This window comes from Epinephelus moara, chromosome 5 (assembly GCF_006386435.1).
Source record: "Epinephelus moara isolate mb chromosome 5, YSFRI_EMoa_1.0, whole genome shotgun sequence".
In the NCBI taxonomy this organism is placed as follows: domain Eukaryota; kingdom Metazoa; phylum Chordata; class Actinopteri; order Perciformes; family Serranidae; genus Epinephelus; species Epinephelus moara.
Genome location: NC_065510.1, coordinates 30,981,979 through 30,994,494, shown reverse-complemented (window position 1 = coordinate 30,994,494; position 12,516 = coordinate 30,981,979). Strand labels below are relative to the sequence as shown.

General features: G+C 41.6%; 1 protein-coding gene across 6 annotated transcripts in view; it reads right to left on the bottom strand.

Annotated features, from left to right (window-relative positions):
- The window catches only part of add3a (adducin 3 (gamma) a), a 131,742-nt gene that overhangs the window by 47,827 nt on the left and 71,399 nt on the right, over nt 1-12,516 (bottom strand). For 2 of the 6 annotated variants that reach the window (XM_050043506.1, XM_050043511.1), the window contains exon 1: nt 2,604-3,038. The exons of 2 other annotated variants lie outside the window; for them this stretch is intronic. The gene's annotated coding sequence lies outside the window, so the exon portion shown is untranslated. Of the gene's footprint in view, nt 1-2,603; nt 3,039-12,516 lie in introns of those variants that run through there. 2 more of the 6 variants (XM_050043510.1, XM_050043512.1) reach the window with 2 other exon arrangements.

The window sequence follows — 12,516 nt, the reverse complement described above, 5'->3', positions numbered from 1 at the left end:
TCTGTCAATTATCGATCAATAATCTGGCAATTATTTCCCCAATTAATGGGTGAATTATTTGTTTCAGAAAATGTCAGAAAATAGGAGTAAATGGCTGATGCCACTTTTTTAAGCCCAGCCTGATGACTTCAGATTACTTGTTTTGTCTGATGTGGTCCAAACCTACAGACTTTCAATTCACTATCGCAGAACACAAAGAAAAACAGCAAATCCGTACAATTAAGAAGCAGTAACTAAACAAAGTGTCTGCTTCAAACACCCAGTGAAATGAAAAAAATATTTTTTCTCAGTTCTAATCCTGTGTCCCTGTTTTTATTTATCATTTATCTATATGCCAAATGTTTGTCAAAAAAATTAGTATCAGAGTATATTTACATCAAAATCCTCGTATTTTTTCTTCATGTAAAACCAGGTAAAACAGCTTCAAGTTTTTGATGACAAATCCTGCACTACGGGATGTTTAAAAAAAGTTCATCCAATCAAATGAGACTTTGGGCGACAATCATATAAGCTCGCACCTCACCATTTGTGGGTTGTAGTAGCTAACAGTGCAATATGGAGAGAGACTGAAAGAGATGTGTGTTCAGAAATCAGTGGGCAGAACCTTTGTTTTCATTTCCATAATACTGAGGACTATTTTGTTTACCTCTCCCTCATCTTTCTTCTGATCTCATGGTGAAGGAGTTGTGTGTGAGGAACCAACAACCAACTAAATTCTAAGCCCGCCCACACTTAAGTGGTCCTGCAAAGTGCAAAGGATTTGATATAAATTCCTCAAAGTACAGAAGCTAAAGATGCTCTAACTTCCATTTCATTAGGACTGTGGATGTCTGACCAACAGTCTAAAATCCCAAAATACTGTTATGACTATCATGAATGACGGTCACATTGGAGAAGCTGGAACCAGCAAATGTTTGCTTATACATGGACTAAAGCTATTATTTGATCATCAAAACAGTTGCCAATTAACTTTCTGTTCACTGACTAATTTAATTGCATCGATCAGTTGCTTCGCTATAAACAAGAGAGTACATATATCAAATTTTGAATGACTTAAAAATGCATCTGTCTTGTGAGACCTCAGAGAAGTCATATTGATGTATGACTGCATTCCTTCATCTTTATCATTTATAAGAGCTCACTGTACATTTCTAAGACAGAGTGTTCACCCACAATGCTTCAGTGGTCCTCTGACATTCGGAGCTGGAGCAGAGCCAGCAGCTCAGACAACACACAACTCTCCATCTTCATCTGATGACAGCCAGCTAATCTGAAAACCTGCGTCTGACCCATGTATCTGCTGCTCCATCTCTCTCTCTCTCAGAGCCTGTCTCACTAGTTTGCTGCATCTCTATCATTTCTGTCCATCACTCTGTCTGACTTTATCTCCCTCCTCACCTTTTGTTTTCTGCCCTTTAAAAAAACTGCACGCAAGATACCTGGCACATGCACGCCTAGAAGAAAAGCATGACAGACTAAAAACAAAGTCACAACAATACTGATTGATATTACAGGCAGTCGACATAAGCACACTGGAGGAGACGCCCACCAACAACACCACACACCCATCCACCCACTCACACACACCTCCTATCTTTATCTAGCCTGGGGGAAGCTTCAAAGCGTGGCTGCTTGAGTCTCCACGAGCTGCCACCACTAAAAATAGACAAACAGCCTTTTGGGTTGTGTTACGACCCCAACGGCAACAATACCAGGAAAGAATCTGTACGTTGGCTAATTTTATCCACACACAGTGTAAATGGCACGGTGAGCACACGCATGTAGAGGCAACTCACACACACACACACACACACACACACACACACACACACACAGAGGTAGGTGTGTCATAACATGCCTGCATGACAGATCCAGCAGTGAAACTGGAGGATGGTGTGTGTGAGCCAAATGCTCAGCAGCTTACAGATCCTCCAGCGGCTTTACTATGAGACGGTGAAAACTCTTCTTACGAGCCCACCAGCGAGCCAGCAGTCCCTGCTTTTGTCTGTAGCTGTAACACATGGCAGCGGCTGGTTGCAGTTTGGGGTGTTGGTTTATTGTGCAACACTATTATGCAGATTGCAACACACAAAAGTCTTATTTTGATCCTTTTCGGGGCGTTCTGTCTGAATTATTGATTCATATTTTCAGGAAAGGCATGCTGAAGGCTGGTTCTTGTTGCTCCCATGACCCTAAAGTGTGTCCTTCCTTCACAGACAGCCACTGATATTGTACACATTAGAGATAATAGCCACAGCTAATCTTCTCTGGTGTTCACACTCACTGCACTGTTTCTGCCAAGCGTGTTTATAGTGCAGGAGTGCATGCCTGCGTGTGTGTGTGTGCCCTACCAGTCACACTAACATGGAATTCCCCTAAAACTACAAATCAGTTTAAGGGTTGGGAGCTGGAGTCATGCTTTTGAAGCTTGTGGGAGCACAAAGACAGAAGACAAACTGCATTCCTATTCAAATGAATGAGACTGGGTCTTCAGAAGATAATTAGAATATATATGTACGTATCCCAACCAAAATTCAAATGTCCAACCAGGTGTGATGCCAGAAGAAACCACCTCATAGACAAACAAGCCAAGCCCAACCAACCTTGTATTTCCTCCTTGGTCAGTGAATGGGAGAGAACAGGCAGTAGTAGTAGGCGGCTGGGGCAAAACACATGTCTCTATTTTTCCTCCACTGCTCGCCGTCTGTGCTCAAATTCCAACACTGAGTCCCAGAGAGAAGCCGGTGAAAGACGAGACAGAAAGAGCAGGATGCGAATGACTGAAAGTGAGAGCCAGGCTGCAATCATGAAACCAGTCGGTCCACTTGTCCGTCTAGATTGTCCATATAGATGCTCTCTGGCCGAGCTGCCAGCAGTCAGCAGATTCTCCCAGATTCCTGTGGGCTCTGCTCCTCGGCTGCTCCGGCGTTCATCAGAGAGAAACGCATCAACAGCTGTGAGTGTGTATGTGAGAGGATATATGTGTGAGTGTGTGTGTGTCTGTGTGCCCTCTGCGAATGAGGGTGTGTGTTTGTGTGGAAAAGAAGCTAAAGGGACCACGTGATGCAGGCTTAATCCCCCGCCCACTGGCTGGAAGCACACACACATTCAGGCAAACACACACATACAGGCTGCTGGACCAATCAGAACTCAGGCTCACACACACTAATCACCCCTTCTCCTCCTCCTCCTCCCTCCTCCTCCTCCTCCTCCTCCCTCGCCTGCTTTCTCTCTTTCTCTCTCTCTGTCTAGTCATCTTTTTTTCTTGCCTCTCTTTTTTCTTTGATCCATTCACTTTCTGCTCTTTCTCCCACATTCCACAATCCTCTCTCTCTTTATGTCCCTCATTCACGCCCCCTGCTACAACGCCACCCCTCAGGCGACTGTACTAAAGGTCAGTGTTTATGAGTCCGGCTTGCAGCAGTGTAACTACAGCCACACAACCTGCTGCAGCCAAAACTGCATGGCCTTTAAAGCTGCTTCCGCCCCTCACTCTGTGGTGAACTACAACACCAAATGCCTTAAACCAAGTCAGAGGACACTGTCAAAACTACAGTTTCAAATTAAAATGTCACAGTTTAATGATTCCAGGTCAGAGGTCAGAGGAAGCCTCGTCACAGCTGTTTGTAATTCAGCGCCTTTGCCTAAAGCAAAACTCCATTATAAGCCTGGCATCTTTCCTGCCATCCATTTTTTCTGTTAATATTTGTTACTGTTGATTGATTCTCACCAAAGCTGCAACTACTGACTACCTTGCTTTTCTCCAGTACATTCCTAAATGATGCTTCAACAACCAACTGCAACCACTCATTCTTCTTACTCACGCTGAGACACGGCACAAACACATGAAGGAAATGATCAAATGTCAGCGCATAGTCACTTTAACTTTTGTTTGCTGGTCAGCTGTAGCAGATTAGACAGATTAATTTTGACTGATGACCACAGTGATTTGGTTAAGTCATCAGTTCCATACTGACACAAATAGTGATTGATATAATACAGCAACTGTATTCACAATCACACAAAATATGAAAAACTACATTGCTTAATCACTGCATTGAACCATGTTCCATTATAATGTATAATTGGCCTTGAGGCCCAGACGCACCAAACCAACATCAATGAACTAATGGCGACCAAGGCCAACTGTTGCGTTGCCTGTGCCTCAGCCAAAACGTTGTTCCTTAACACATGGCAAAGTCTACAATTGGCCAACTACTTGTAGGTTCTGTGTCTGTGTGTGAGGAAATAACTCTTCATACCGACAGGGGGAGGTAGTCTGTATTCAACATTCAAAACGGGAAACTGGAGGTCTGTCAGGATGGATTTAAGACGCTAGTTAGCCAGTTAACAAATTAACAACGCCACCCAACGCTGAAAGAACACATTATATTTACTGTGCAATGGTGAACAAAAACAAACCATTACAAACTATCTCTGCTAAAGAGCTCACTGGCTAAAAAATAGCCTTACCTTATATTACAATTTTTTTTGTTTGTTTGCTTTCCTCACTTCTGTTTCTCTTCCTTGTGAACTGACCTGAACTGCCAATGAGAGTGATTTCATTCACCAACTGGCCCCGCAATCTGCAGTGGCTCTGGCTCCAATTAAATATGCTGAATTGGCCAAAAAAACGACAAGTAAAGCAACAATCTCCACAGTGACTACGTGATTATAGGGGCTAAAAAGAAAAAGTTGGACTTTGGGTACATCATCAAATGTACAATGAGGACATGGAAGTTTTTCTTCCTGTTGATATATCGAAGCAGGAAAATTACTAAAGTTGTACCACAAAATAAAGACCACAATCTGAACCCAACTTGTGGAGAGGAAGCAGAGGCGCAGACGACTGAACACAATTTACAAGTCATATATGCAGAAGAAAAACAAACAATCCAAGCAGCCGGCAAGATGTCAACAACCTGTCAGCCGAGTCATGCATGATGCTGTTTGATTTTCACAGAATTATGCTTCACCTCGACTGCTATGTAAATTTACACATGGATAATTTAGATTTACCAGTGAAAAGAGAGATTATAAATGCAGGTGTGATGCACAGAAGGGTTGAAGAATCAACTACAGGGACTTTTACTCTAACTTGAATAATTAAACAACTTCTAAATGTCTCACACATGCAAGATACGACACCTCATTCCTGGCTGAGTCTGAGAGATAGCGCTGGTATGTAACCTACCAACTGTCCCTCTTAACTTTGAACTGTCCTGTAAAAGTATGTCATTATCTCACGCTGGCGCCAAACTTTGTCATAAAACCTAACACACGATTTATGTGGATAATAGATGCCAGAGGCTTTTGGCAGAGAGCGTTTGGGTTATAAAAAGCCGTAGTTCACGTTGATTGCCATCACCTGATAGCTTAGATGATAAGACATTTTTGTTTAGGCTCCTGGGAGAGAAACTGTAGCAACACAGTGGCAACAGAGGCCAAGCCGAACCAATCTGATGACCTGCAGTGTGAGCTGAAAACCTGCCAGAATTAAACTTTACACTAAATCCTCCATTGTTTTGTGAAGTCTGTATTTCCTGCTGATATCTAAACAATCGTGCATGACATTTTCTGTACTGTAATACAAAATGGTGACATTTGTGCTGGTGCATGAATTCACTGAACAACATGTAACACATGTTCAGGCAAGAAGTGAAAATCAATGTGCCAAATATGCCTGTTGTAAGTATGCAAATAATGTTGGCAAAAGAATGAGTTAATCAAGATAAATGCCACCGTGCGGAGTCTGATTATTAGTGTTTTAGTGTGTGCGTTTGTCTCTCTCTCTGTTGCTGTGAGCCTGAGGTTAAAATGAGAGGGACACTATGACTGACAGTTTGACACAGGAGGCAGTTAACACCACTGAGGTGAACCTGTGACACAGTGCAACCATGTGAGCTACGTAGAGTTTAAAACCACAGCTGGGCAGCTATAATACTAAAATTATTTGGACAAATTCAGTATACTGATATATTGTGTTTTATATGCTGTTTAACTGTATGTGAAGAGTTTTTAAGTTTTTCAAACTGTCTCTCCTCTTGAGGCCAAAATGTAAAAAAAAAACAAAAAAAAAAACATTATCATAAGAACTCATAATAATCCAGGCTTGCAGTACAATGGGTTTACAAGTTATTCTGAGAACAATGTTTGTTATCAGAAGATTTCATGTTTTTCATTGTGACGCATTATTGCACAATCTATTATCTCCACCTGACTGTTCCACTTTGATAGGAACACACAAACAGACACACACACACACACACACACACACACACACACACACACACGCCCACGCCCACACACACTGTGCGGAACTTGTCTTTATAGCAGAGGAGGAAGATTGTACCCATTGGTAAGGCTGAGAAGCCGTGGACATCAATTTGTCAAAAATATCAATTTATCAATACACATCGATTCTGAATATACTAAAAGGTTTCAGTACTCATTTTCCGCAGTATCAATACACTGACACCAGCTGCGCTTTCTCATTTTCTTGTTGTTAATGTTTACTACAGTCATTCTGCTTTTTCTGCTATTAGCCAAGAGAGGAAAAGTCAGTATGTCATGTTATAGCCTTGTTATATCTATTTATTTTAATAAAAATAATAATAATTTTATGCCCTAAATGTCAATTCTTCCGTGTGATATCAAAAACGGTTTAAAATATTGATATTTTTAAGGTGTGCCCATTGTATCAAAGTTAGAAATTCCAATATTGTCACAACACTAGTGGGCATACAAACACAAACACACAGACTGTGTTATGCATTCCACAGTCATGGACTGGGTGCTGCTGGCTCTTTTAAACCAGTCAATTCCTCTAAATGGCATCACATGCATGTGGAGGGAATAACTGGAGTGTTTGCTCAGGGGGCTGCAGCTGGTTTGTACCAACAAACAACTATCATCCTGCAGTGGCCTCATGACTAACTGTCTTTTCCCACATACTGTGTCCCCTACACAAAGAACAATAACATGCTCTTGGGCATTGCTTGCGCTGCTTGTCTATGAAATTACATTATGAGCAATGCTTATAGAAAATAACCCTATTTGTAACACTGTTAGCTTAGAGGGGAGTGAGCCTCGACTGCAGCAAAATATTCCTTCAGTGCAATAAATGTGCGATGGAGAGGCTCTGCAGTTTTTCAGTCCAACCAAATGCTGATACAGCAGAACTCACTGATTAGTTTCTCCAATTTCAGTGACGGTGAGCTGATCAATACAATCTGCAGCAGTACTGATTGACTGGAATCAACATCTGCAAGGCACATTATCGTATCCTTGTCAGTCGGTGCTTTACATTATCAGTGACATATAAAAAGCTGCACGGAGGACTCTGCTATTTGAGCTTCATAGTATTCTTCATGCTTGCAAACCATGGACTTTAATGGAATGGCCATGAATTCCCTTGTTCAATATTTGATTTTGCTTTTGTTGGCACAGTCAGTGAAATACTGACACTGGCATTATTCCTTCGTATTGGTACAATATTAAGTCTCTCTGTGCTGCCCTGCCCTCTGTCTGCACACTGTATTCTTATCCGCAGTGCAGCGAGTATGCCAAGTACAGACTGGCATAGAAAGGAGACTGATCTCCCCCTCAGCCACCATCACCTCCTGGATGTTGGCGCATCACTCAGCACTTTTATGCGCACACACACACACACACACACACGATCCCCAGCTGTCACTGCCAGGCCTGACTCAGGAAAACAGAGCTACACACATACACACACACCTGCACAACACTGAACGCTGCCACTTCTAGACAGAGTCTAAACACAGGTCATTGTATGAAGACATAACACTGCACTATGGATTGTGTCACATTAGTATGGGTTGTAGCGCCTGCTGCTCATGTACTATGTAGTTATCAAAGGGTTGGCCTGGGGTTAGACAATAAGAGCATTCAAAGTACCAATCACTTCGCTCTGACAGACAACATCTGGACTGTAACGCTTGCACGCCATCTAAAATTTTAAAAACCTAATGAAAGATGCAACACAAAACTGTGTTCACAAAACTTCACTGCTTCTCTCTTTTGCCTACACAACAAGTGCAAAGAAGGCTAAAGCAAAGGGAAGACATCACGTTGGGACAGACAGTATCCAAGCAGCTATGTCTCAGTGGTTGATAACAGCCGTGTGGAATCCAAAATTACTGTTATTGCTTTAGGTTGACTCATGTGACACATTACAGACGAGGTTGGTCTAAACCCAGGCCATCAAAAAGAGCTTTATACTCTGCCGTCTCCACGTAACTGTTATCAAGTCTGATGATTAACGAGCCCGTTGCACACCACAGTGCTCTTAAGTCATCCCCCCCTTGACCTCTGTGATAAGCCGCGGACAAAAACAAAAACACAACAGCGAGGAAGACGTGAGCGTCTGCGGGGCTAAGTGCATGCTGGTATCATTTACTGCCAAAGCCCTGCTATCAGCGTTCTGTCAGCGTTTCCCACCAAACGCCAAGCAGTAACAGGAGAGCAGTAAGGGGCACGTTCACTGATGCTAACTGTTCAGGAATGTACAAACACTTGAGGTTATTGCTGGGACCTCTGAGCTTTTTCCCAAGATCTGAAAAAAAAATAGCCGACCAGTTTGGGAGACCCCACGGTGGGAAATTGACAGATGTGGTAATGCTTAAGAAAATAAAACTCATTTGGTTAATGGGTGTGAGGCGACCCCACTGACACAAGAGAAGGATTTTTTCCATGAAGCTTGTTTTGACTACTTTTGCTTCAAACACCATTTGCCCACATGACAGGGAGGTCAAGTTGATTCCCAGGGGACAGTCTAAAGCCACATGACGGCCTCCGAAATAACTTTTGCTAACAGCTTGTCAGTTCTTATAAAACACCAACATGTTTGCGTCATGGGTCGACCTGCAGGACAGATACAAAAGAGCAAGTCTGCAGAGCATATTGAGACGTTTACACCTGCCAAGGAGTTTTTCAGCCTCACCTGGAGACCCGACATTCAGAAAGAAAACAGTAGTGGTGGGGACATGCTGCAGGTGCTGGCCCAGTTTCAGAAATACTGTCAATTCAACAATTTGAACGCTTACTAGATGTGAAAACACTGCAACCATGTAGAATTCTGAGACACTATTATGCAACTCTGCAAAGTTATCAGGTTGATAATATTTTTTTCTGTTAACAACACAATAACCCTATTCATGTTACAAAATAATCTAAATGTGCATTTACAACAATGACTGGAGCGTCTCCACTTCTGCTCACAGTGCAAAAATGAAGCCAAAACATCCCAAATACGGGCGCTGCCATCTTGCGCTAATGAAGTCATTTGGAACCCGAATCTGCACAGTAGCGATCAGAAAGTGGAGCCGTGATATCAAGTTCCCACCCATGTAGCCGTCCAACCCAATCACGAGCACCCCAATTTATATTCAGCTGTCCATCATGATGTCACACCCCCCTTTTTTTAAAGCATTAGATAACAAATTAATACCAAACTTATCGGAAAAACAAACACGTGACAAAAAAATTCTAAAATGACAGAAACCAGCTTTAGGAAAAATTAATTTGACATGTACTTGGATCTTATAGTTTGGCCCATGTCCCATCCGCTAACATGAAGGAGAAGGGGTTAACGACCTATACTGCAGCCAGCCACCAGGGGGCAATCCAGATGTTTTGGCTTCACTTTTAGGGAACTGTCAGGCCGTCCATCTTTATTATACAGTCTATGATTTCCATGTATACACACCTGCAGAATGACCTTGTATTTCTCTGTCTTAACACTAGGGATGTAACGATTACCGATATTACGGTAAATCTCGGTTAATTTTAACACGGTAAGAATTACCGTTTATGTTTAAATTAATTGCATTATCGTGGTGGATTATCAGGATATGTAATAACAGCCTCATTCAAGTCTCGCGATGCAGGCGCTGCGTGAATACGTAGCATGCGTAAACACAAAATGAAAACATGGCGGAAGGTGGTGACAGCGTCACTCAGGACATTTCCCCCCCAACTAAACGCACAAAGTCAGAGGTCTGGGCGTACTTTGGGTTTCTGAAGAATGCCGAGGGACAGCTGGTGGAGGACAACTATCCTGTGTGCAGAATGTGCAGAAAGAAAGTTGCTGCGAAGGGTAGCAACACTACAAATCTACTGGCTCATCTCCGTGACCATCATCCACAGCTTTACAGCCAATGCAAGTTAAGCTATGCAAACGTCAGTTATTGTGTGAGGGACTTCGGTTTTACTAAGATTGTCATAATGTGTAACTCTCGACGTATACAGGACATTTGAGCCGTATCTGTCCTCCTCAACGGCGACTAGGTTTTCCGTTTTCGTTTAAGACACTTAGGAGCTACTAGCTGAGTAGCTAATAGCCGTATTAGCAGCTATGTTGCTAACGTTAAGTTTTTCAAAACGAAACGGAGCTGAAAACACTCAGTGGAGCCGACAGAATAGAAACCAACATAACGTAACGCTAATTGAGATCAACTATGATTGAATGACTGTGATTATGGTTATTGTATGGCGAGCTAGAATCGATATAGACGGCCAGTTATGCTTTCTCAACATAAGCTCAAGGAAACAACATAAAACGCTGCCGTGTTAACCTTTGACCGAGAGCATGCACTCCTTTTCTCATACAGGTAATCCTCTGACTCACATGCACACTTCTAATGTGTGAATTATTCTGTGTAATGATGACCATTGCCCTTAGGGTTTTTTTGGTTTCTCCTGCACATTTGTGATATCTATTCTATATATTGTATGTCTTTTGTTCTACTCTTGCATTGTTTTGTTTTATATATATTTTTCCTCTCGTGCTAATAAATAAATAATTAATATATAAATTGTTTACATATTTTGCTGACTGTTAAAATGCACCAGACAAATAAGCTTTGCTCCTGTAATGTGTTTACATATTTTGTTAATTTAAAATAAAATTTTCTGTTGCTGTGCCAATCCCTTGCCCCTTTAATGTGAAAGTTTCATTTTAATATAAGATTTTGGCTGTTAACATTTTAGTATGATAAGGAAGTTACAAGACTTAGTGAAGTTATTTCAATGTATCTATTTTTTTGACATTTTACAGTGCTTAAAAAAAATATCGCAATATTATCGTTTACCGTGATAATTTGATCACTATAATCGAGATATCAAATTTTCCATATCGTTACATCCCTACTTAACACAGTCTCTCAATAAAAGAAATGACCAACCTCGGTGTCGTTCATTTTTATACTACAAATTTGATGTAATCGACACACAGCTTGCTTGCTCCTGGCAAAGTTTTTTATACTGTAGGAGGTGCGACATTTATGTATCACGTACAAATTGACGTAATAATAAAAAAACATGGATACTTGGCATCTATTTATTGATTGTCATGCAAAGTATCGTAATACTATGCTGTGTCGATTTCTTCCCCTACCTCTATAACTGACACGGCTGACATATTTTTACTTGAAAATGGCAATTTTCACTGAGAGGTGACAGGTTTGCAGCCATTATAATGAGGGAAAAGTTAAATAAACAAAACACATAATGAACCCTTAACAGCTACATTTGCATTTGTTGCTTTTTTGCAACTTCTTGACGTTTTTTTTAATTATTATTTCTTTATTTCAAGGAGACAGTGTTGGCATGATGGGGTTGCATTTTGTTTCCATGTAGTGCCAATGCTGGTCTGAACCTTAGTTTATCTATCAAACTTATGTGGCATGCTTGCAAGTTTAAAAAAAAAAAAAAAGAAATAAATAAACAAACCCACTTTAATCTCAAATTAGATATGTTTGGATGCCGGAGGGGATTGAAATCTCCTGATACCTCGTGGCATTCAGCAGACCCTGTTTTTTTGTTTATTTTCTTATTTATCTACAGCGTCTTGCTTGGACACGACAGCAGAATACAGCAAAGTCCTTCATTAGCAGTCACATTCAAGTGCAACAACAGCAGGTGGAACACAAACCTGTGTTCCTGCTATTGTTAATAAAAACAGAGAGATAGAGGTGGAGAAGACAACCAGGTTCAGAGCCTCTTTGTGTTCTTGTAATCAGCCTTTATGATCATCAGGGTAGTAGGTGTTCTAGTGAAGCCAGCTCTGGTCTTCTCTGATCAGTTTTTAACCCCGCAGGGCTAAAAAAACAAAGGCAACTATTGCGTTACCTGCTGTACACACACACAAACACACAGAGAAAACCTGTAAAGCTGTCACTCCTCCGTTTATCTGGCTCTTAACAGCCTGTCTAGTTTTACGCTTGTATGGGAGTGATCTTAAGTAGCCTCTAATCCATGTTTGAGGGGTAAAGAGGCATTTAGAAAGCAGCTAATGTTTAACGCACTGAGACGTGTTCAGATTCACTTCCTGGAGCGCTCACTGGGAACAATGCTGTCACTGTCAGGGCAGCTGTGTTACTTAGCAAAGAGCAGAGGCATACACGCACACATACATAAAGGCCATTACAGGGATGTACTCAAGCGTGACCAGGGAAGTCTGCCTCTGCCTCGAGGTTCAGGTAGAGAGAT